We start from the raw sequence: 26,308 nt of genomic DNA, 5'->3' as shown, positions 1-26,308 counted from the left end.
TGACCTTGGCGTCTGCAGCACATCTCCTCAGCTGGATGCCTTTCCCTTTACTCTCTGATAGGAAGGGAGCGACGCTGAGTCTAGTCTTGGGACCGTTCAATGTCAGCACACTGTTTCTACTACTTGCCGTCATCAAGATCACGAGGAGCATGGGCTCTGGGACCTGACTGCCTGTTTGAATTCCAGCGGAATAAGTACCTGGACATATCATCTCAGACCCAGTCTCCACGCCTCCAAGGTGACATAATGATAGCTGCTGGCTCGATGAGGCATTGTGAGGATTAAATGAGACAAAACACGGAAAACCTTCACTCAGTGTCTGGCGTTTTATAACTCCCATGAACATTAGTTGGGGTTTCCCAAGTGGCATTAGTGGCAAAGAACCTGCCTGCCAATGCAGGAGATATAAGAGAGGTGGATTCAATCCCTGGACTGGGAAGATCCCCTGGAAGAGGGCATGGCAACAGACCCCAGTATTCTTACCTGGAGAACCCCATGGACAGAAGAGCCTGGAGGGCTACAGTCCATAGGGTCGCAGAGACTTGGACACGACTGAAGTGACTTAGTATGCATGAACACTAGCAATTATTACTATACTACTACATCTTTAATATAGTAATAGTATTTTCAATAATAAAGTGGGAGAAAGCTCTGCACTGGCCAGAGAACTTGCAGCAAGAGGGAAGCTTAAGTAGTCAAACAAGCCCTTCCTTGAGTTCATCCCACTCCAAAGAATTTGGTGTTGTTGTATATGGGATATGAAGTTCAGAAATGGCTGTTTCCAAACTGATGGCTTCCCCGAGGACCTTTTCTCCATTGTGGTTCATCTGATCATGCCCTCTGTTTCCAGCGGTAATGATCGTTTCAAACCAGCCGCAAGCTGGAAGAACATTGCTCTGTGGTAAGCCCAGTGCCACCCTAATTCCATCTTCTCCAATTCTACAAACCCCAGGTGGTATGTGGGACAATTAACGTAGGCTTCCATGACAAACAGTTGCTGGGCATCGTAGAAACCCTCACTTCAAGAGGACTGCAGGTTCTGGTCCTCAGAATGATGACCATGATAATTGAGCTACCTTTCTGGACAAAATGGCAGCTCTCTCAGTGGAAAAGTTTAGGAGACTGATTTTTCCCCCCCTCTGCAACTACTATTGGCTGCATGAGATTTCAGAAGATAATGAAAAAGAGCAAGTTTATAAGACACTATGAGGTTGTATAAATAAAATGAAGTCATATCTGGAAAAAATGTACCAAAGAACATTGAACCAAAAATATCTAACTTTGCAATCCATACTCGGCCAAAAGTCCCATTGAATTAAAGCACAGACAGTGTAACTATGTACACAAGATGCCTTTAAAGTTCCTCCATAAATTTAGAGAAAAAGGAATAGTCTGTTTAGAGGTACTAAGGCAAAATTCCTTACTGTGGATTTATAGGCCCTTGTACAAGTGGTCCCCAAACACCCTTTTTAATTTTTTTAATTATAAATAAGAAAGAACAGATTCTACCCTCATGACTTCCACTTTTGAACTTGTAATCACCAGCACAAAAAAACAGAATTCTTGGAAAAAAGGAAGGCTGAATTCCAGGCCTCTGAAAGGGAAGTTAGTCTGACTGAACATTGATTATATTTTAAATCTACCACATTTCTCCTTTGAAACCCATGTATTTTTTTAACATCTTAGTTGCTTTATGTTGAATTTGTTGAAGAAAATTTCTCAATGTTTTCAGGCCTTTATCCTAATGGTTTTTATTTCTTAATTTCCCCTTTTTTCATTTCTTTTTAAGAATTTCTTTTCTTTTCTTTGAATAAGTGAGAAAATCAAGCTGACTAAGCAATACTATATGAGTCATCCATTTATTAATAACATAGAAATTCTGGGAATTGTAGCTTTCTTTTGGTGCTCACCTTCATTGCATGTATTGAAATCAAGTAGTTTCTAGGCAAACCTAGGCAGTTTTTGCATGCGTGCTAAGTCACTTCATTTGTGTCCAACTCTGCAACCCTATGGACTGTAGCCAGCCAGTCTCCTCTGTCCATGGGATTCTTCAGGCAAGAATACTGGAGTGGGTTGCCATGCCCTCCTCCAGGGGATCTTCTGGAGCCAGAGATCAAACCTGCATCTCCTGCATTGCAGGCAGATTCTTTACTGCTAAGCCACTGGGGAAACTCCCGGCAGTTTTTAGGGGATGTCTAAAGGGGTGGTATCTTGGTTCTTACTGTAGAAGTGCCTGCAGCTGCTGTGACCCAAATTTAAGCAGTAAGTCAGGGGTGTGGCTGGCAAAGGAGGAGGAAGTGGCTATGAAGAGCTAACGTTAACAAACAGATGACCAACCAAGGGGTGGTAAAAAATCTGCCTGCAATGCAGGATACCCTGATTGGATCCCTGGGTCAGAAAGATCCCCTGGAGTAGGAAATGACAACCCACTCCAGTATTCTTGCCTGGAGAATTTCATGGACAGAGGAGCCTGGTGGGATACAGTCCATGGGGTCGCTTAGAGTGGGACACAACTGAGCACCACACACACATAATCAACCAAGTCATCCCTCCCCCAACACCTACAATTACCAAGAGTGATAATGTGGAGATAGCTGTGCAATGGGCGGTACATATGTTTGCTCTCTATGGGTATTCCTTTATTACAGCTCAGTGCTACTGAACTCTGATTATATGGCACAGAAATGTATGGGATGCAGGAGGACTGTGGGATTTACCCTCGATCCCACAGCCTTATCTCCATATAAAGTAACTATCAACTACACTGAGACCGCAGGATTTATATGAACATATCATATCATTGCATTTATTAAAAATATTCACAATCACCATTTCATACAATTTCCCCGCAACTCTACGATATAGGTAGGGAACATCATTTTCATTTTACCAAAGAAGTACTAAATATAGGAAAAGTGCTTGATCTGACTAACAATATAAGAAGTATGCATTATAACAGGAAAGCATACTTTGACTATCAAACTAACAAAGTCATGTAGATCATCAAATCAGCAATATTTTCAAATAACGTTTATGCTGGCAAGGTTGCGTGAAGATGGAATTTCTCTTTCTACTAGTGGAAGCACACGCTGGTTAAACCTTTCTGAAGGGCAATTTGCAACATGTATCAGAACCTTTAAACGTATTTAAACCTTTGGATGCAGTGATTTCATTTCTGAGAGTTCCTTCTAAGAAAGTAATAGGAAATGTGGACAAATATTATAAACAAAGATGTTTCTCACAATATTTTTATTAAGGTGAAAACTTGGAAATAAGTGAAATATTTAACCACAGAAAACAGTCATGATACATCTACACAGTGGAGTACTATAAGGCTCCTGGAAGTGATATCTTTGAGGAACTTTTAATGATGTGAGAAAATGTTCAGAATACAAAGGTTAAGTGAAAAAGCAGGATGAAAGGCTTACCTAATAGCATGATCATAGTTATATAAAAACATGTACCTAAACCCATTTAAACTAGACTGGAGAAAATAAGACTATAGCTTCAGAGGTTTCTAGGTTATGTATAATTTTGGATTTTAAAAATACTTTTCTGCATGTTCCCTATTTTTTAGAAGGAGGCTATATTACTTTTATAGTCAGGGGGAAAAAAACCCCAACAAAGTTCTAAAAATAAAGTGGAAAAGTATGCTCAGAGAGATTAATTAACTTGCCCAAGGTCACACAGCTGCAAAGCAGAGGAGCCAGTACCTAAACCTGGTTCTGGCTCTAATTCCAATGTCTCCTTCCCCATACCACAGTGTCTCTGAAAATAGTTAACTTCAGCAATGTATCACTGATGTTTGAGTTTTTAGAGAACAAACCATTTGTGGAATCATGCTAGAATCTTCATGACTTCTAGATTAGACTCAGATATACAAGCATTACTTTGTGGGTGGTGGTGGTTTAGTCGCTAACTCACGTCCAACTCTTTCGACCCCATGGACTATAGCCTGACAGGCTCCTCTGTCCATGGGATTCTCCAGGCAAGAATATTGGAGTGGGTTGCCATTTCCTTCTCCAGGGGATCTTACCAACCCAGGGATTGAACTGGGTCTCCTGCGTTGCAGGCAGATTTTTTACCAGCTGAGCTACAAGGGAATTCTTTTGTAGTACTGCTTAAATTTCTGACTCCTACAAGCTTCTGACACCCAATTTGAGAACACACAAGTATGTTAAGCTCACTGTTGGGTATTACCTGCATGAGATGTGAAGCTCCCTTAACACAGAGAACCATGGAGATCCAACACAGAACATGACCTGGAAAGGTTATTTATTCCAGTGATTTCTAAAATGAACTAAACGGCAAAATTACTGGGATGATTTTCCAGAAATACAGATCCAGGTCCACCCTAGAGATTCTATTTTAGTAAGTCTGTGGTGAAGCCCTTGTCTCTGTACCAAGACTGTCTTTAAACTACTCTAGCCAGTGGTGGAAATACGTCTGAGGAGCTCCCTGTATGCACAGTGAGTCACAGGTAGCGATTCCACTACTCAAGTTTAGAAAAACTCCCCCTCAAATATCAGGATTCACTTAGAACTCAAGTGTGCTGCCACTGAGTCCTGTGATGACTTGGCCCACCCTCTCAGTGGGTAATGGGGGAACCACCTTGTCGTGCAGTGCTGCCTGTGTTGGCTTTCTACTCCTGCTTAATAAATGACACCCCTCGCTCAAAAAAAATACTTGGTGTCTTCAAACTACAAACATCTATTACACTTTGTGTTGGTCAGAAATCTGGGCACAGCTTCACCGAGTGCCTCTGGGTCAAGGTCTCTCTGAGGTTGCAGGCGAGCTGTTGGCCAGGGCTGTGGTTTCATCTGAATGCCAGAGAGGGGACAAAAAAGGGGAGGGAATTTACTTTCATGCTCCCTGATGTAGTTACTGGCAAGTCTCTTTTCTTTTTTCTGCAGCCTAATTCACAGCATGGTTCCCACAGAAAGAATGATCAAAGAGAAAGAGAGAGAACGAGAGAAAGTGAGAACGTTTGCATTCAAGCTGGAAACCACAATCTTTTTCTGCTCTAATCTCAGAAATCACATCTCATCACTTTTCTGCATTTTCTAGATGCCAGTGAATAGCCAAGGGGAGGGAATTACACAAGGGTGTGAATACCAGGATTCAGAGGCCACTGGCTACCTTGGAGGATGCTTGCTATGCTGCCCCAGGCAAACAGCAGAGTTAAAGTTGTACACTAAACCACCTTCATCTCTATTCTACAACTTCTACTTGGCAAATAGGCAGAGGTGGGACTGGAGTGAACTCTGCCTATTGGTGGTAATTGAGTCAATAGACCCAAAGTAGAAAGAAAACAAAACTTCACGTTTAATATAGGGCAGTACCTGAATTTTCACTCACAGCATAAGCCATGATACTTTAGGTATCAATGCTGCTGCTGCTGCTGCTAAGTCGCTTCAGTCGTGTCTGACTCTGTGCGACCCCATAGACGGCAGCCCACCAGGCTCCCCCGTCCCTGGGATTCTCCAGGTAAGAACACTGGAGTGGGTTGCCATTTCCTCCTCCAATGCATGAAAGTGAAAAGTGAAAGTGAAGTCACTCAGTCGTGTCCGACTCCTAGCGACCCCATGGACTGCAGCCTACCAGGCTCCTCTGTCCAATAGAGAGACTCAATTAGCCAATAGGTTCAATCACTCTACTTTGGTCTTTAAAGGAGGGAACATTTCAAATGAACTTGGGAACTATTATTTTCAACTCTGACACACTAGTGAAATATTCAGTTCTACTAGAAAGCATACTTGAACTTCAAGTCCTGACCTCAAATGCAACTTGCTCAGGGGTGGATATAATTATATTTTCCATCCTCTTTGGAAGATAGACAACAAATACTGAGTAAAAATAAATATATTTATTTATATTTTGTACATATGTGTATATATACATATATGTATACATATACATGTATATATTAAATATGTATATTTAATATATGTGTGTATGTACACACCCCACACTCTTCATTGGGACCACCTAGGGTACCTTTACTTACCCATGATCTCCAGCTCAGCCTTGGTAGCAGAGCCTTCTAGTAATGTTGACAAAGCTAGGCATCCAGACACAACCAGCTTATCCACTAGACCTGCCGTGTAGAGTTAATTTCAACCTGCCATCTGGTCGCCAGCTGACCACTGCTACATGCATTTCCAGCATCTCAACTTGCTATTGTCAGTGCCCCAAATTAAAGCAGTCAATACAGCTGCGCCGTGGCTGCTCTTAGTAGAGGGTGTTTTCTGACTCACTCTGTGAAATCACTGATGAGGAGGGAATCCCCACCGTCATTTCAGCTGCCAAGACATTTCACACCAACAAGCTGTGAAAGGAAGGCTGCTAATGACACGAAACCCCTTTTTATGGCCAGGGCTGGGCCAAGGCCACCAGAAAGGCCATGCTTTCCCCATGCTGCTGGACCGCTCAGAGGAGTTCTTAACAACCAAGACTGATCCGTCTGTTCATGGAAGGTAGGAGAAGGACAGGCCAATCCCCAAGCCATGCCCAAGGACCCTGAGAACACTGGCAGGATTCCTTATCCATATCCAATCCTTCCTTCACACCTCAACATTTTAGAAGGGAACTTAGGTTTAGAGGTAAAATAAAAGAGGTAATACTTTTGGCAGATCACCTAGGAAAACTAAAAGTGATTCCCAAGGTACCTGTTTGAGTTGCGGAAAGTCTCATAAATATTGCTACCCCATCAATGTCTCTCTCTGCCCCTAATTCAAGCCAGGTGATGGCCCAAACACTTGCACAAAGTAATTGCCAAGGGAAGCCCTTGTGGTGCAGTGGAAAGACCCCTGCTTTGGAGTCAGAGAACTTGCTTCCATGTTTCCCTTTTGTTACTTTCTTGCTGTGTGACCGTGTGTAAAAACTAGGACTTTCTGAATTTCATATTCTTATCTATTTATTATCAACAACTTCATATGATTGCTGTGAGATTAAGTGAATATTAAAATTATGTCTCTAGACATAGGAGGGAATATTAAAATAATGTCAGTATTTAAAAAAATGTTTTTAACCATTCTGTCCTTGTGACAGACTGGCATCAGAAATATGATTCTTTGGGATAAAACTCTGCTCTCTGGTATGTGTGTGTGTGTGTATGTACTCCGGTATCTGATTCTTTGCGACCCCATGGACTGTGCCAGGCTCCTCTGTCTGTGGGATTTTCCAGGCAAGAATACTGGAGTGGGTTGCCATTTCCTCCTCCAGGGTGCCCTCTTTTAAAAGTAAACATCTTTGGAAAAAAAGGTAACAGAATCTAAGTGATCAGTCAAAAGATTGAACTTCCTCAGCAAATAGGTATTTTAAAGTACTCAAGGGATGAGGGTGCAAGAGAAAAGGGATTTGGGGGAGCTTAGGAATGGTGTCTTCAAAGAACAGAAATGCAGGTAGATGTCTCTGGTCTCCATGTGACACAGGCTGGCTGGTGCAGGGACATTTTTTGAGAAGGAGAAGGGGACCCTGGAGGTGGGGCGACCGCTTGATTCCAGTCTGATATTTGAACTCTAAGTTCTTGTTTCTTGTTCACCAATGTTTTCCCCCACGGCTTATTACAGGGCTTGGTGTATGATAGTTGCTAAATGAATGTTTGTAGACTAAAAACTATGCTTTGCAGACTTTGCCCTTTTCCCAGGGTCAGTCCTCAATTAGCTGATTGACCCAGGTTTTGGGATACCTCTCCTGGACACACTTCTCTTCCTGCCCTCTGCCTTTCCCTCTGGTATTTCTGAGGTGGGGCAAATCTCCACCCCCGACCCTGAGGCATTACAACCCTGGCAATGGCTTCCCAAATGCCCATGAAGCCCCTCGATAGAGATCTGCATGGTGGGGGCCCCTCCTACAAACAGGTCAGTTCCTCATCATTTAAGACTCAGAAGCAGAATGGGCGCTGATTCCAGGTGTGACACGCAGGTGTAGGTGACATCTCTAAGGCAGGGGCACCCAGCCCAGCAGAATAAGCATGAGTATCATAGAAGCCAAGGGGCTAGCAGGCTCATGGGTCAGGAACTGGCCTGATCTGACAAGACAATGCTCAGGCCTCCTGGTATTTTCGGATTCCTGTCTTTATCACAAGAACCTCTCTGACCAGTTTTATGATTCTTCTATATGAAACTAAAGCACCATTACAGCTCTTGATTAGAGGTAATTATAGGGCAGATATAGATTCAGGGGGAAAAAAAATCTGTTTCCCCAGTAACCAGGAGACTAAATTCAGGGGCTGAGAAAATTAGAAAGTGTCAAATAGAGAAGCATCAAATTGGTTTTCACCTGATTAAAATAACAGCTCAAAATTCCCTTTTTTCCCACACATTCACAGTAGATTTTTTAGAGTGTTCACTGCCTGAGTCTCAGTGAAGGTTGAAACCCTACCCTTGTGTTTTGCTGACACCAATGCAAAGACTCCTAAGGCTGGACCTGTAAGGGCCTGGGGAGGCCATGACCCCCACATGGCAAAGTGATGGCACTTCTTCTTGAGCAAACATTATCCTTCTTGGAGTTTCACCTGCTGATCCAGTATTAACATTCTGTCCCTTTCCTTCTCTAAAAACACGTGAATGGGAAAGCTATTCACTATTTATCCATCTGAGGCAGGTTTGCATTGTTAAAAATTAATACTTAGTCACAAACGAATCATTAATAGGCCAAGATTTAGGAGTGCAGTGGGGAATTTTATCAAATCAACCGAGTCTCCCTGAAGTCTCTCAGTTACTGTAGAAGCAATCTTTTACTCAGCATTTGTGGGAAGTCAGGATGGCTAGGGGAGTTCCAATGTTTTAAATAACTAAGAATGAGAATAGATGTCCTTTGGAAGAAATCCCTGTTGAATTCACTCGAGGTGAACTTTTGAGGTTGTTGTTCAGTGCTAAGTCATGTCCGTCATGTCCGACTCTTTGTGACCCCATGGACTGCAGCAAGCCAGATTTCCCTGTCCTTCACTATCCTGGAGTTGTCCTTCCTTCCTGGAGTTTGCTCAAACTCATGTCCATTGAGCTATTTAACCATCTCATCCTCTGCTGCCCCCTCCTCCTTTGGCCTTCAATCTTTCCCAGCATCAGGGTATTTTCCAGTGAGTTGGCTCCTCACCTCAGGTGGCCAAAGTACTGGACCTTCAGCTTCAGCATCAGTCCTTCCAATGAATATCCAGGATTGCTTTCCTTTAGGATTGATCTTCTTGCTTTCCAAGGAACTCTTAAGGGTCTTCTCCAGTACCACAATTTGAAAGCATCTGTTCTTCAGCATTCAGCTTTATTTTAGAGAAGGAAATGGCAGCCCACTCCAGTATCTTTTGCCTGGAAAATGCCATGGACAGAGGAGCCTGGCAGGTTACAGTCTATGGGGTTGCAAAGAGGCAGACATGATGGAGCATGCATATTCAGCTTTCTTTATGGTCCAACTCTCACATCCATATATGACTAGTGGTAAAACCATAGTTTTGACTAGATGAACTTTTGTTGGCAAAGTGATGTCTCTGCTTTTTAATATGCTGTCTAGGTTTATCATAACCTTCCTTCCAATGAGCAAGCATCAATCACCATCTGCAGTGATTCTGGTGCTCAAGAAAACAAAATCTGTCACTACTTCTACTTTTTTCCCTTCCATTTTCCATGAAGTGATGGGACTGGATGCCATGAGCTTAGTTTTTTGAATGTTGAGTTTTAAGCCAGCTTTTTCACTCTCCTCTTTCACTCCCATCAGGAGGCTCTTTAGTTCCTCTTCACTTTCTGCCATTAGAGTGGTATCATCTACATATCTGAGGTTGTTGGTATTTCTCCTGGTAATCTTGATTCCAGCTTGTAATTCATCCAGCCCTTTGCATAATGTACTCCACATGTAAGTTAAATAAGTAGGGTGACAATATATAGCCTTGACATACCCCTACCAGTGGTCATGTATGGATGTGACAGTTGGACTGTGAAGAAAGCTGAGTGCTGAAGAATTGGTGCTTTTGAACTGTGGTGTTGGAGAAGACTCTTGAGAGTCCCTTGGACTGCAAGGAGATCCAACCTGTCCATTCTAAAGGAGATCAGCCCTGGGTGTTCTTTGGAAGGAATGATGCTGAGGCTGAAACTCCACTACTTTGGCCACCTCATGCGAAGAATCGACTCATTGGAAAAGACTCTGATGCTGGGAGGGATTGAGGGCAGGAGGAAAAGGGGATGACAGAGGATGAGATGGCTGGATGGCATCACTGACTCGATGGACGTGAGTCTGAGTGAACTTCGGGAGATGGTGATGGACAGGGAGGCCTGGCGTGCTGCAATTCATGGGGTCACAAAGAGTCGGACACAACTGAGCAACTGAACTGAACTGAACTGAACTGAACTCCTATCCCACTTTTGAACCAGTTCGTTGTTCCAGGCCATGTGGGAAGCTTAATCCCAACACCAAAGCAACCCTGAAACCCAGGCTGTAGGAACCCAGCTACAGGACTCTACCCACTGTGTGATCCACCTTCTAGAGGTCCAGTTTAAACCTCTGCAAGAGGTCAACCTCACTTCAGTGAGTCCAGGACTCCCAACTCTTGTTAAATGTCCAGTCTAGGCCTGTCTTAAAGCACTCATCATGACTGAGGGGTGCTGATGGCTGAGGAGATGGTGCCCAGGGCAGTCTGGGTGCAACACACTGAAGCAGGGCAGATGTCCAGGGCTCTGCTTTCCCAGAAGCCTGGACGTGAGGGTGCCAACTTGCCTCAAGCAGTTGGAATTCTTTGGGACCTGCCTGACTCACTTCCAACATTACATTCAGTGATGGCATCTCCCAATTTGTCTGGCCAAATCCCTTCTCATTAAATCTCTTCTGATAACCTTCACTCAGCACACGGTATCAATATGAGATTGCCCCAGGGAGGTGGGGATGGAAGAGGCTTGGAATCATTTTTTCATGGGCATGGGCAGTGGAGAAACAACACCAGTGGAAACTGAGGACCATGGGAGGCAGAGCTCCACTTGGGACCCCCATCCCAGGGGTCCCTTCTCTGGCAGCTCCCCAGGTGCTGGCATACAGAATGCTTTCACAAGAGTTTTCAAAGGAAGATGACCTCCATACACTCAGCTTAGAGGAATTTGCACTGTCAGTCTCCTGAGCCACAGTGGTCAGGTCACGGCTTCTAGCTTATCACACAGTCACACCTCAGGTGTGCTCCATGTGTGTGTGCGTGCACGCGCACATTCAGTCACTCAGTTTTGTACACAGCCCTGCAGATCCTTCCCCACACTGGGGAAGCCTCTGGCTCAATCACATCTTGAACTGAAGCTAATTATGCCAGTGGCCCAGCATTTACACTCATAAGTGGCTTAGAAGTCTGTGCTCTTATCTCCATGTAGCAAAGGAAGAAATAAACTTCTATACAAATGATCGTTGGTTAGCAAGTGGTCAGCCAGGCAGGAGAGATAGTTCTGCTAAAGTCAGGGTCCACAGTGTGTGTGTCAGGAACATATTGTTGAGAATATATGTGTCAGGAAGAACATACGGAAGAAGCATGTAGGTCATGGAAGAAAGGGCCTTGTTAATTCCATGCAGGTTATGTCATACTTCCCACTTGGGGTTTTGCTGCATGGAATCGGACCTTCCCAGAGACTTCACTTACCTAGTCCAGGAACTGACAAGAACTAGGCTGGCCTTGGAAACCATTCCCCGTGCAGAGAAATTTGTGCTTAAGAACAGGAGCTCCGCATTAGGTGTCTGGGTGACACAGCCTTGGGCAAATCACTGTTGTCTCTTGTGTCTCAGTCTTCTTGTCTGTAAAACACAGAAAATATCAGGTTCTTCCCTGAGTTCATTGTGAGAGTTAAATGTGACGATGTCTGTAAGAAGGTTAACTCTGCACTTACCATGTGGCAATAGATTCCACTCTTACTCAGATGGGCGTGTTCTCCTGACTTAACACTTCAGACAGAATAGAGACTTCTGGCAACTTTCAGGGACATACAGAAGGTTGAAATGAATCCTTCCCATGGGTTTCTAGAGCTTTCCCAGAGGAAGAGAGCAACTAGGAATCAGCATTGCCCCAATGAGATATTTGCACGTGGATAAATGTTGTTTGCTTGAATCTCTAGGACAGATATGAAGCATCGCTCCAGACCTCTGGAAGTTTCTTTGTAAAAATATTCATACTGTACCCAGAGCAAGGTCTTTCTTCATCCAGGTGAAAAGAGATTACTCTATTAATATGGAGAATGATCTAAGGTGAATCATATATAAAGTATGGATTTTTTGTACTTGCTTTTGAGAGTGAACAACTCCTCAGCAGCTATACCCCTGGGATATTAATATTAAACATCCACACACCCTGCCCACAAAGACACCATCTAAACTTGCTATATAACACTTGAGATATTCTCCAGAGAGAGGACCCAAATCTGAGACTGCAGGACAGGAATGCCCCCTTCACCTATTACAGATCAAACTGTTACTCTCCCTCTTTACTCTCTCCCCAAAGTGCTGTAAGGTAGGTATATGCCTATATTTTTTAATGACTTGCTAAATCACTGAACTCTCAACCAGGAATGAGAACCGCTGTAGTTGATGATATCTGCAGATCTTATTCAGATTAATTTTGTTAGTCTCTCTTCACCATTTTTGGGGGGTAGTGGAGAAGATGGTCATTTTTATTGTGTTCATGACAGCTGATTACTTTCTGTGCTCATGCCAGCTTGGTTAACAATAAGCTTCCTCTGGCAGTCTGCATGGAAGTGAAGTCAATTGCCTATATGTGGGTGAGTCTGTGTCCGTGTACTCAATTTCCTTGTATTAACTTAGGGACCATTTCTCACCTTGTTCTCTAGCTTTGCAGCCAAAATAAGTACAGGGCTCCTATTGATTTTTGTGACCTAGAGTTGGGTTGCTTTCAGTAGAAATGAAACATACTCAGATCTGTCCCATGGAGAATAGAGCAAGCAGAGAAATAAACCATAAATTCAGGTATACCCAAGTACAGGCTGTGGTTGGATTTCCTTCTTTCTTTGAGTGCAGACCAAATGCTACGGTTGGGCTTAAACTTTCTGTACAGGGCAGATTTGGGGAGTTTTTACTATGAAGTATAGTTTCCATTATTCATCCTATTCTCATGAGTTCTACTAGCTAAAGGAACCACCACTGTGGAATGTACAGAACTCAGCTTACCTAGAGTACTAGCTCCTTGAGACCAGGTAAATTTGAAGTGGGATAAAACATGAAAAAGGAGCAGTTCTCTGCCCTCCCCCTGTGTGTTTTCCATTGGCAAGTATATTCAGTCACTTCAGTCATTCAGTCATGTCTGACTCTTTGGAGCCCCATGGACTGCAGCATGCCAGGCTTCCTTGTCCATCAACAGTTCCCAGAGTTTACTCAAACTCATGTCCATTGAGTTGGTGATGCCATCCAACCATCTCATCCTCTGTTGTCCCCTTTTCCTCCTGCCTTCAATCTTTCCCAGCATCAAAGTCTTTTCAAATAAGTCAGTTCTTTGCATCAGGTGGCCAAAGTATTGGAGTTTCAGCTTCAGCATCAGTCCCTCCAGTGAATATTCAGGACTGATTTCTTTTAGGATGGACTGGTTGGATCTCCTTGCAGTCCAAGGGACTCTCAAGAGTCTTCTCCAAAAGTTCGAAAGCATCAATTCTTTGGCGCTCAGCTTTCTTCACAGTCCAACTCTCACATCCATACATGACCACTGGAAAAACCATAGCCTTGACTAGATGGACTTTTGTTGGCAAAGTAATAGCTCTGCTTTTGAATATGCTATCTAGGTTGGTCATAACTTTCCTTCCAAGGGGTAAGCGTCTTTTAATTTCATGGCTGCAGTCACCATCTGCAGTGATTTTGGAGCCCCCAAAAATAAAGTCTGACATTATTTCCACTGTTTCCCCATCTATTTCCCATGAAATGATGGGACCAGATGCCATGATCTTAGTTTTCTGAATGTTGAGCTTTAAGCCAACTTTTTCATTCTGCTCTTTCACTTTCATCAAGAGGCTTTTAGTTCCTCTTCACTTTCTACCATAAGGGTGTCATCTGCATATCTGAGGTTATTGATATTTCTCCCAGCAATCTTGATTTCAGCCTGTGTTTCTTGCAGTCCAGCGTTTCTCATGATGTACTCTGCATATAAGTTAAATAAGCTGGGTGACAATATACAGCCTTGACGTACTCCTTCCCCTATTTGGAACCAGTCTGTTGTTCCAGATAAAATGTGTTTATACTTGATTCAATTCTGCAAATAGTGTAATTATATAATCTGATATGGTTTTGTGTTTTTTAAATATATATATTGTATTGAAGTATAGTTGACTTAGAATGTTTCAGGTGCACAGAAAGGTGATTCAGTTACACAAAATACACATATATTATTTTTGAAATTATTTTCCATTATAGATTATTATAAGATACTGACTATAGTTCCCTATGCTATACAGTAAACTTTATTTGCTTGTTGCATATCTATTTTTTAATTAGAAATTTAGCATTTTATTCATAGTAAGTCAACCAAGTGGAATCAAGATGTCATAATTTTTTTAGTTAGGCAAAAATTCATAAGTTTTATAAAATATATATCATATATATATATGTATACAATAGTTTTTCTACTATACTTGATAAAGAGTTGAGAAAGAACATTAAAAACAAGTGGAGAAATTGGAGAACATAAACTAAATGAAATGGGAGCACTGAATATGAAATAGAAGAAGTGAAACAAACTAGATAAAAGTAAAAGATCATCATATAGTCCTACTGTTTTTAAACATGACTGCTCATTAGAAATGTATCTGTAGTTCTGTAGAAAAAAAGCAATACCTGGGCACTGTATTTTTCAAAAATTTCAAGATAGTTCTGATACACATCTGAATTTTAGAAAGTGATTACAGGTTTTTGTATTAGATACTAGTTTCGGTGATACAGAGTTCTATTGTTTTTCTGTTGACCAATCATGATACAATGGTGTTAAGTGAGTAATAGTTACATAATCACAATAGTAAAAGATGTTTATCAGTTTTCCCAATCAATAGCCAGACAAAAAGTAAAAGACAATTACAATTGCAAGCCATAATGGGAGCATGATTAACTTAACAATAAAAAATAATTACATACAACTTGGGGGGTGGTCAAGGCGAGTGGCGTGGAAAGTGGAAGTGCATACATGCTCATGTTTTCATCCACCCAGTCTATGTCTTTTGGTTGATGCATTTAATCCATTTCCCTTTAAAGTAAGTATCAGTACGTACGATCCTATTACTGCTTTCTTAATTGTTTTGGGTTTACTTTCTGTAGGTCTTTTCCTTCTCTTATGTTTCCTGCCTAGAGAAGTTGCTTTAGCATTTGTTGTAAAGCTGGTTTTGCAGTGCTACATTCTCTTAATTTTTGCTTGTCTGGAAAGCTTTTGATTTCTCCATCAAATCTGAAGGAGAGTCTTGCTGGGTAAAGTATTCTTGGTTGTAGGTTCTTCCCTTTCATCACTTTAAATATATCATGCCATTCCCTTCTGGCTTGTAGGGTTTCTGTTGAGAAATCAGCTGAAAGCCTGATGGGAGTTCCCTTGTATTTTGTTTGGTCATTTTTCCCTTGTTGCTTTTAATATTTTATCTCTGTCTTTAATTTTTGTCAGCTTGATTACTATGTGTCTTGGTGTGTTCCTCCTTGGGTTTATCCTTCCTGGGACTCTGGCTTCCTGGACTTGGCAGACTACTTCCTTTCCCATGTTTGGGAAGTTTTCAGCTATTATCTCTTCAAATATTTTCTCAGGTCCTTTCTCTCTCTCTTCTCCTTCTGACACCCCTCTAAAGCTAATATTGGTGTGTTTAATGTTGTCCCAGAGGTAGCTTTATGTTTTAAAGTCAATGGAAGTTAATAGCTTTGGTGTGGGATTGGAACTGTATTTCTGCTGTTTCTGTTAGGCAAACAAAACCAAATGCTTTCTTAACTCTCTCATTCGATTCTTGGACTTGGTATGCTTGTTAAAGCCCACCAAATTGAATCATTGTGTGTCAGGGATGGTGTTTCATGTAACGGCATTCTCACCTTTACACAGAGTGAGTGTCTGTCTCACCTAGAAGGAGAGAACCAGTCATGCCAACCCCTGAGGCTGTGGGCATTTGGACCTCCTGATTAATTTGTGAAATTAATTTCACAAAACTCTTTTTAAAAATGGATTCTTTTTTTTTTTTTTTAATTTATTTGATTGTGCTTGGTCTTAGCTGCAGCATAGGGAATCTTTTAGTTGCGGCAAGTGGAATCTAGTTCCCTGACCAGGATCAAACCCGGGTACCCTGCATTGAGAGCACAGCATCTTAGCCATTGGACCACCAGGGAAGTCACAAAACTTTTTAACTTCAGAATTTCATATGTTGAAAGGATCAGAACCTGCAGAGGTCACTCATTTTAAATATTTTCCCTTTAATTATTTTTTTATTGATATAAAGAGATGGCTGGGTGATTGTTGTTTTTTAATGAAACTTCTGTGAGGAGAGTTAAGGTAGAATTTCCTCTCTGTATTTTGTTTGCTTCCTTTCTGCCCACTTCTCTTTGCTCATCTTGCCAAAACTAACGTTTCTCTATGGCTTTGGTATGCTTTATCCTCAAGATGGACTTTTGATCTTGAAAGATTTAAAGTTTGGAATAAGCATTGGTGGCCTCAAGTTTGGGGAAAAAAAAAACTTCTTAATTTTCTTAATGTCTTACTTTTTTGAACTTGCCACTACTCAGGAATGTGGCTTCCCTTATGTAAGATCCAATTAATCAATTCAAAGGTATTGGGCAATTATCCAGTGAATGTGGGAAAATACAGCTGGGCTGAAGCAAGCTGCTGAGCAGTCATGAATTCACCAGATATGACTCTCACAACTCTGCTTAGCATGATTCATGTAGACCTAGCTGAGGAATCTAACTCGGGACTTGAAGTTGGAAAAACACTCATCCTTAGTTCTAGTTGGTAGTACTGGTCTAGCAACTTCTTAAATCTTTCCTTATTTTCAATTCCTTGATCATTCTCCCTCACAAAAAAAATGAAGGTCTCATTTGCTGATTAATTGTACAGCATCTTAAACACAAAACCTGTAGGACCAGTAACTCTTTATCGTTAAGGAGTTTTATTAACGATAGTAAGAAAGCTAGGGTAATTAAGTTTATCAGTCATTAGGCCATAAGTTCCTTAAATGATAATGTGAGACTTAACCCTTCCGTGAGGTCAAAGGCCCCCCCTCTAGCCATCAAGAGTTAGTCTTGAGCAATGTCCTCCATGCCCAGGGGTCCCCAGGCTCTGATCTGACATTCCTTGTAGCTGAGGCATTGGTGCCCTGCACCCACAGCTAGCCCATGACAGTATGCTCCCTTAATTGCTATAATTGCTATCAAAATGTTGCCAAACATCTTTCCTTTTTGATTCATATTGAAGTCAGCTTCTTTTGATTCATACTGAAGTCAGCTAAATTACTCTAGAAAAGGGAGTCCAGGGACTCTTTTGTGGAGCAATGTAATGGAATTGGCCCCCATGAGCATACACAATGAGAATTCAGATAAGCTGAAAATTGATGCAGAAAGGCAGAGACGGAAACAGAAGGGCAACATGATACTCAGTTATTGTGTGAAAGAGAAGGGAAAGCCACCTTCCATAACTCCAAGCATAAGTCACAGATAGCCCTGCCCGAATAGGACTTGGGAGAAAACAAGTACAACCAGCCAAGAGAAACCAGAAGTAGCTGCAAATGCTTCTTGCAAAAGTTTTTAATGATGCTCCCCCAAACCTAGTGACTCACCTTCTTCTCCTGCTGCCATCAGAAACTCACTTGATAGGAGTAGATGAAGCTCTAGGTTCTGGTGAGAAAGAATCATGTTATGTTACTAAAAGAGCTACAAATGGAGCCCATTTGAGAGGCTCTGCAGAGAGACGAGTCTCCACAGAGAGGTGTGTTTAACTTCAGAAATTTGGAAGGAGAAATCTCAGGACAGACTGGAAGCACCCTTACCTTTTCCCCAGGGAGAGGATCAGAACTGCTCTCCTGCCTCCCTTCCCGAGAGCCCGAAGTCACCGGAAGGAAAGCCCAGGAGATTCGAGAATGCCTGGCACCGCCAATGCTGCATTGCCAGAAGAGTCTTGGGGCAGGGAGCCAAGTTATTCCTGGAGCAGGAAAGGGCTCCCAGGAGAAAATGGGGCACGTAGAGGCCTGAGGAAGGCAAAGAGGTAAAGAGCTGAGGCCAGAAAAAAGGGAAGAGAAGGAAGGGATTATTAAGAATAGAAATTACATCCCCAAGACACTCCCTCAGAAGCCCTCGGCAGTGAGGTCTCTGCTTCCGGGCGATGTGTCTACACAACACCTCATTTCCTCTCCTAAGCTGAGTACAGCTTTGAGAATGAGGTAGAAACCCTCCATGAGAATGAGGTAGAAACCCTCCATGGAAATAGACTTAACTCTTCATCCAGATTCAGGATATTCTTCATTTGGGAAAGCAGGGAAAAGAATGCTGGTATGAATCAGTTTCTTCAAGAGATGGTATAAGATGGGCTGAAGGAGCAGGATTGGCAGAAAGAATCTGAGAAGCAGGAATCAGTAGTTCCAAGTCACCAGATCAAAAATGCATTAAACATGTGGTTGAAGGAACAGGCCCAGATCAGAATGCCTCATGACGTCGGCGTTAGCTGTTACAAAGCAAACTGAATACATAAGCATCCTTTTGACTCTGCAGGTCAAAGTGCCCCAGAAAGTTTGCAGGGAGCAAGACAGAGTAGATGGAAATTAATTTTCACTAATGCAATACTCATATATATGACTATAGCTTCTTTGTTTAATGTTCTGCCTTTACTGACTTATTTTAATGAATGTAAAAATGTATAATAAATTTTATCGATTTACACATGACCTCAGCTTCCCTAATCCTGTTTTTCTTATAAGGTTACATGTTTCTCAACTAGAAATTCCTCCCCCACAAAGGGCTTCACAAACCTAATATCTGCAGTTGGTCATGAATTAAATGTAATGCTATCAAATTGTACAGCACTGCCATTAACTGACAATAAGTTTGAGATGTGGCAGATATTATAGGAAGATAAAAATAATGGCCATTATACTGCCATTTGCAGCAACACGGATGGGCCTAGGGACTGTCATGCTGAGTGAAGTAAATCAGAGAAGGAGAAATGTCATGTGACATCCCTTATGTGCAGAATCTAGAAGGAAATGATACAAATGAACTTATTTACAAAACAGAAACAGACCCACAGACTTAGAGAACAAACCTAAGGTTGCCAGGGGCAAGAAAGGAAAGAAGAGATCGTTCGGGAGCTGGATGACCATGTGCACATTGCTATATTTAAAATGGATAACCAACAAGGTCCTACTATATAGCACAGGGGACTCTGCTCAATGTTATGTGGCAACCTAAAATGGGAGGGGACTTTGTGGGAGAAGGGATACATGCATATGTATGGTTGAGTCCCTTTGCTGTCCACCTGAAGCTATGACAACACTGTTACCAGCTATAGTTCAACATAAAATTAAAAGTGTTTTTTTTTTAATTAAAAAAATTACTGATCTTTGTTTATTGATTGGTTACTACTTACCAGCCACCATGCTCTATGTTTCATCTCATTTGATCCTCCTGACAACACAGTCAGGTGGTGTTATCCTACTTGACATACTTTATAAATATGGAATCTGAGGCAAAGAAAATATGAGGGATTTGTTCCACATGCTACAACTATTGTAACAAGTAGCAGAGAGGGGGATTCAAACCCCAGACTATCTTACCCCAAAGTTTGCAGGTGCTGCCTGTCTATGGGAAAGCAAGGTAACAGAGGGGTTGTGATGGCCCTTGAAGAATGAGTGAAAATTGGACATAGAAAGACGAAAAGGAGAAGTTCAAACTGAGGTTGGGGCAGAGGAGCAAAGACAGATGGAGAGTAGGGAAGACCCATCTGCTTGCTGTTCAAGTTCACACTGGGACCTAGCAAGAGCTGAGGATGGAAAGCCCAATGGGACCAAATGGGGATGCCCTTGAAATAAAGGCTGAGGACTTTCCACATGATTCATCATGGGAGAGAGAGTTCGTGGGGGTTCCCTCAGTCTTAGTTTGAGTGATGCAACCCGCTCATTTCATTTAACAATTCTTTAGGCCATTTTTGAAGTGATTATTTTTGGCAGCAATGATGTAGGCAGGAAGTAAGGAGGTATAAGTGTGGCAGGAGAGAGCGTAAAGAAGAGGTTGTTGAGAGGGTACAGTAGGAATATCTGCCAGGCTGATGGGAAATATTTTGACTGACTTATTCACTCATGTAAACTGGTTTGTCTAATTTGCTTCTTCTGGGACAATGTCAGGCCCTATAAATACAGAAAAAAGAAAAAGGAGAAGGAAATGAATTCTTTAACTCCTGCAGAAAGCTTTAGCTTAGGTTCTCCAGGGGCAGATGGCAGCTGATACTTCTGTCAAGCTGAGTGGTCTCCAACCTAAGCTTAGACCTTCCTGGCTGGTCATTGCAGCTGATTTCTGTTGACAAATCGGCTGTCCCACCATTGGGGAAGCGAGTTCTCCTAAGTAGACCTACTAGTTTTGAGTCTTATTTCAGACAAGCATTTGGTTAGGGGAGTAAGGACTGGTGGATTTTACTAATGTAAACTGGTGGGTTTTATTAATATAAACGTTTATATTGGCTTGGTCAAAAAGTTGGTTCGAGTTTTCCATAAGATGTTGCAGAAAAACCCAAATGACTTTTTGGCCAACCTAGTATGTGTTATGTCATTTGATTCCCCCAGTAACCCTGAGAAGTGATTATTCCTCAACTACAGCTGTGGAAATAGGCTGAGAGAAGGCACTGTGAGTCACATAGTAAGAAAGCAGAGAAGAAGCCTGGTTCTTTCTACCTCCAAGCTTAACGCTCTATCTCCCCCATTACTGTGGGTTTAGGTTAAAAACAAACTAAGCAGCAGAGCCAGGGAGGAGTGGGTGAAGGAACTACAATAAGGGAGTAGAAGGAAAAAATCTGAGAGGTTTGCCTTGATGTTTGAATGCAAATTGAGGTTTGGACCTGCCATTTGGGATCCCAATGGACTTTTAGCCAAGGGCCGCTGAAAGCTCTCCTCTCCCCCAGCTTTTGAGTTTTCTAGAAGGAATCTCTCTTTCAATCTCTTTGCCAGAAAATGAATGTGAAGGAGTCCTCACAAAGAGATGAGCTGGATTTCAGAGATTTATGTCTGTGATTTCACTGTGAAAACAGAACTATTTTCCTCGATCTGTTGGGGGGCCACAGTAAGAAGAAGCAAGTGAGGTTTACTTTTGATGAAGCATGTGGTTCATAGCAGAGGTGATTTGTAGGTAAAATACAGAGGATTAAAAAGAAAAAGTATAAAGAAAACATAACAGAATTCCAGTTACCCCGCTCCAGGACAAGGAAACAAAGGGTCACTTTTGGGAATATAATTTGATATATTTTTGTACATTTTTTCAGCATTAAGATGCAAGTCATTCTGCACTTGGAAGTTGGTTTTGTATCAGTTCACATAGGATGGATCTATTTTTCCCTGTTGTTATAAAAACAGCTCAAGACACGCGTGACAAGTCTTCTGAAAAATGCCATGATTTCTGAGCCACTGCAGATAATTGCACATTAATATGAATCGACAAAGACTAGTTTGCATCCAGGTCTATGACTGGTAGGGTAATAGGGGGTCCAACTGATACGTCAACTGGGTGTAATGACTTCAGGCAATGTCAAGGCCCTTCAGTGTAAAATCAATGGGATAATAGTAGCAGTAAAGCCACATCCTAAAAAATTTAGCCCTTTGGAAGTGGTAGTCCTAACAGTGGTAGCCCAGACCCAGGCAGGAAGTGGACTCAGTTTAAGTCACTTGATCTGAACTATCATGTGATGTGAAGGAGCCCAGAGACAGTCCCAAAATAAAGGAGAGCTCCCTGGAAACTAGTGGGTTTTTCTAGACCTGGGACTATTTGTCCCTTAAGAATAGTGGTCATGGTTTATACACCAGTCCATCCCGCCAAAACTGACCACAGATCTTTACTCTAGAACAATGCACATCAAGGTCTGGTTAAACATGTGAACTTTTTAGCCACTGTTTACACGCCAGACATCATGTCTATGAGGCCTAACTGGAAAAGAAATCACAATGAGGAAAAGAAGTCCCCTAAACGCTGCTTCCCAAGGTGGCGCTAGTGGTAAGGACCCGCCTGCCAGTGCAGGAGGAGAGATGCTGATGCCATCTTTCAGTTGGGAAGATCCCCTGGAGGAGGGCATGGCAATCCACTCCAGTATTCTTGCCTGAAGAATTCCATGGACAGAGGAGTCTGGCAGGCTACAGTCCATAGGGTCGCAAAAAGTCGGACAGCACACACAGCTGGTCTAGGTGGAAATATTGTCTCTGAGCCCATGAGCATTTTGCTTCCATGGCTGAAAGCAGCATGGCTTTTCCCACCTGGAGTTGAGGTCCAGTTTGTTTGGGCTGGAATTGGTACTCCATTTTCTAATAATGGACTGCTTTTGGTTCGCATGTGCTCTCTGTTGCCAAGTCTGGTGGGACTCTTTGCTACCCCATGGACTATAGCTTGCCAGGCTTCTCTGTCCATGGGATTTTCCAGGCAAGAATACTGGAGTGGGTTGCCATTTCCTTCTCCAAGAGATTTTCCAGACCCAAGGATCAAACCTGCATCTTCAGTGTCTCCTGCATTGGCAGGTGAGTTCTTTACCACTGAGCCACCTGGGAAGTGCTTTGGGTCCCAGTGTTGTCTAAATTTAGTAACTGAGACTGTGACCTCTTTTTCAATAGAAAATTTTCTGCTCTAGAAATGGTTGTGTGTGTGTGTGTGTTACTCGCTCAGTCATGTCTGACTATTTGCAACCCCATGGACTGTAGCTCTCCATGTTCCTCTGTCCATGGGATTCTCCAGGCAAGAATACAGGAGCAGGTTGCCATTTCCTTCTCCAGGGGATCTTCCAGACCCAGGGATTGAACTTGGGTCACCCACATTACAGGAAGATTTTTTTTAAACCACTGAGCTGCCAGGGAAGCAAAGATGTTTACTAATCACTTACTTAACCAAAAATGCAACCTATTTTGGGAGCCTACCTGAGTAACACACATGTTCATGTCAGTGTGGCATGAAATAGATTGGCAGGGCCCCTTCCAGGGGTAAAACAGACACCTAAATCATTGTGTATTTTTGCCCTTCTTTCCTTGAGCTTCTGCTACCCTTCACATGCACTTCCATTACTCTTTATCATGTATTATTTTAATTATTCTATTCTATTACTGTGAACTCTACATAGGTAGAGGCCAAGCATAGTACCTGGTACAGAGTAGAACATCAATTTAAAAAATTGCTGATGATGAATTTAAAAAGAATAATGTGTTGGGACTTCGCAGTTTGCTCAAACTCATGTCCTTTGAGTCAATGATGCCATCCAACCATCTCATCCTGTGTTGCCCCTTCTCCTCCTACCCTCAATCTTTCCCAGCATCAGGGTCTTTTCCAATGAGGCAGCTCTTGGCCTCAGGTGGCCAAAGTATTGGAACATCAACCTCAGCATCAGTCCCTCCAATGAACATTCAGGACTGAGTTCCTTTAGGATTGACTGGTTTGATCCGATTTGTATCACAGTCTAAAGACATTCCCTGCCCAAAACGACTTTCTCCTTCTTTAGTTTTCACAGACATTACTCCCAGTAAATCTCTTACACTCCTGTCCCCATCACAGTGTCTGCTTCCTAGAGGACCTAAAGTGACACACCTACACACCTACACACCTACACACCACCTCATCAGAGTTCTTTTCTTCCTTAAACACGGTGGAGAGATGTTACTAACTTGAATGTATAGTGTTTCCCCACCTAACTGTAGCTTTGTTGAAGTGTCCCTCCTTACCCCAAGGAAAATCTTTAACATTACAACAAATTCTATTCCAAATTGTGCTTTGGAGCCTCCTATTTTTTGCACAAAAATGCCATCTCCTTGGGGTGGCTGAACTTGAGAATGGGGCATTCTAAGACACCACATATGAGTTCTTTGACAAAACTTTGCAAGCTTGGATCACAGCCTGAAAGAAACCTGAGTGCCCCTCTGGGGATTCACAGGGGCCCTGAACATATTGGGAGGTGATAATGAGCGTAATCATGTTTGAATGGGTTTGTGAGGGCTCTTGGATGGGGCCCTTGAGAAGTCGAGTGCTTTTCTTCCACTTGGCATTTTGCATTTTTGGCACAAGATATGTTAAAGCTTGGAATGAGGTTATCACAAGCTATTATTTTGCCAAAAAGCAACTACTGCTTCAAGTCTTATGTTCTCTCCTTTCTTGTTTGCTTCTGCCTTGCCAGAGAGACTGCTCTCATGTGGCTCCTGGTAGCCCCACGAGGAGCTGACAGTGAAACTGGGGGAAGTGGGGTGAAAAACGTAACCAAGAAAACCAAACAGCCCAAGTCCTATTATTTCTCCACTTGCTGCTCACAATCTGGCATTCCTGCACTCTCGGAGCCCCTCTCCCCATTATGAGGCATATCAGCTACACAGCAGACACATACTTCTCCTATTACATAATGCCTCAATACTAGGCATTGAAAATATCAGTTCCTTCAGCTATGACTTTGTGTGTTCAACTACATTTAAAAAGAAAAAAAGAAAGTACTAAAAAGCATCAATTCAAGCAGGCTTTACTGTAATGCAGCAAGAAGATCGTTGGTGCACTCTTTTAAGGAACAGAATGTAAAATGTTGATATAGTTGACTGCTTCCTCCAGGGAGCCTTCCCTGACCTCTCCTTGGCTCCAGCCACTTCATTCATTCATCAGTCATTCATCAATCGCATAGGCCCCTGGGTATGTGACTGTGTAACTGTGGTTGGTTTGTTTGTATGCCCTTTCTGGGAGTTGAAAGGAATGGGATATACAGAACCTATATGACGTATAAGACATATAGAACAACCTCTAACTGAAGCCAGGAAGTCCCTCTCATAAAGAGTAGACATGTCGTAAGCAAGCATCAAGTTCCAAAGACAGTATGTATGGTCAAGTCAGGTGTTGTTAGCATTAGCTTTGAAAATCCCCGAATGAGAGGCACATGGGAGCTGAGGCAATATGGGACAGAGTGGGGCAGGCCCATGTCTTTGGTATCACTTTTACCCCAGGGAGGAAACAACTTTATAAGTGGGATGGCATGGAGAATCATCTACACTATTCAATCATTTTCCCATGTGCATTTTTATCAAAGTTATAAATGTCATATTTTATTGAATCAAACTATTCTACCAGATTTGTTATAGAAATGAACAGTTCCCATATCTTCTTTTTTTTTTCCCCCATTGGGAATGATTTCCAACTCTAATGATAGCATCTCCATATTTAATTCTAAATAACACACTCGTATTGCTACTTATTGTTTTTTCAGTTTTAGACATTATCTGTTGGCTTTCTATAATGGAAAACAGAGAATTTAATTCTTTTTTATTTCCCTTCACTTTCACATGCCCATCTAATTTCCTCATCCTCCCATTGCAATTATATTATAATCTTGCTTAGCTCAATATCTAGTGTTTACATTTTTATGTCTATGTAAATAGTATCCACAGCTAAGCTGTGTAAATGTATTCGTTTCCTTTCTTGAACAACTTTCTATTTTCCCTGAAACTAATAATTTTTTTTTATTCATCTGCTTTTTTATGCACTTTCACTACCACAACCTCAAACTCTCCATCAGTTGCCCCAGTCTCCTGCCAGTATATCCAAATACATCACAAGGGTAATTGATTTTATCTTGGAGAAATCTTCTGGAGCCTTCTGACCCATCCCTATATGGTCCAGTGACCTGTCACCCTGAGTCATGCTTCCACACTATCCTGGGAATGCCATCGGCTTTTCTCCCATGTTGGGTCCCCTCTTTCCTGAATCCCATGGTTCCCTCTTCTTCAGCTCAAATTAGGGTGAGTGTAACTTACCAAAACTTCTTGAGAAAGGGTGAAGAGAACACTTTTCAAAAACCTTGAATGTCGAAATAGGCCTTATTTTATCCTCAGACTTCACTGATGTTTTTAAAAATGTTTTTGTTTATTTATTTGACTATGCGAAGTCTTAGTCGTGGCATGCAGGATTTTCAATCTTTAGTTGTGGCACGTGAACTCTTAGCTGTGGCACGTGAGATGTTAGTTCCTCAACCAGGGATTGAACCCGGGCCCCCTGAACTGGGAGGGTAGAGTCTTAACCACTGGACCATCGGGGAAGTTCAGACTTTACTGAGGCTTTGAGTGTAGAATTCTGGGTTAGAAGTTATTTTCTTTCAGAATTATGAAGGCATGATTCCTGTGTTCTAACATCTAACATTGCAACTAAGAAG

The 26,308-nt window shown here is 42.2% G+C and overlaps 1 long non-coding RNA gene across 3 annotated transcripts in view; it reads left to right on the top strand.

Moving 5' to 3' along the window:
- The window catches only part of LOC139185744 (uncharacterized), a 47,894-nt gene that overhangs the window by 5,691 nt on the left and 15,895 nt on the right, over positions 1-26,308 (top strand). Inside the window, exon 3 of one of the 3 annotated variants that reach the window (XR_011569218.1) lies at positions 62-23,099. The exons of the other annotated variants lie outside the window; for them this stretch is intronic. This is a non-coding gene — a long non-coding RNA (uncharacterized lncRNA). Of the gene's footprint in view, positions 1-61; positions 23,100-26,308 lie in introns of those variants that run through there. 3 annotated transcript variants of the gene reach the window in all.

The sequence above is a fragment of the Bos indicus genome, chromosome 11 (assembly GCF_029378745.1).
Source record: "Bos indicus isolate NIAB-ARS_2022 breed Sahiwal x Tharparkar chromosome 11, NIAB-ARS_B.indTharparkar_mat_pri_1.0, whole genome shotgun sequence".
Taxonomy (NCBI): Eukaryota; Metazoa; Chordata; class Mammalia; order Artiodactyla; family Bovidae; genus Bos; species Bos indicus.
The sequence above is the reverse complement of the archived record's forward strand: the minus strand, read 5'-3'. Positions and strand labels throughout refer to the sequence as shown.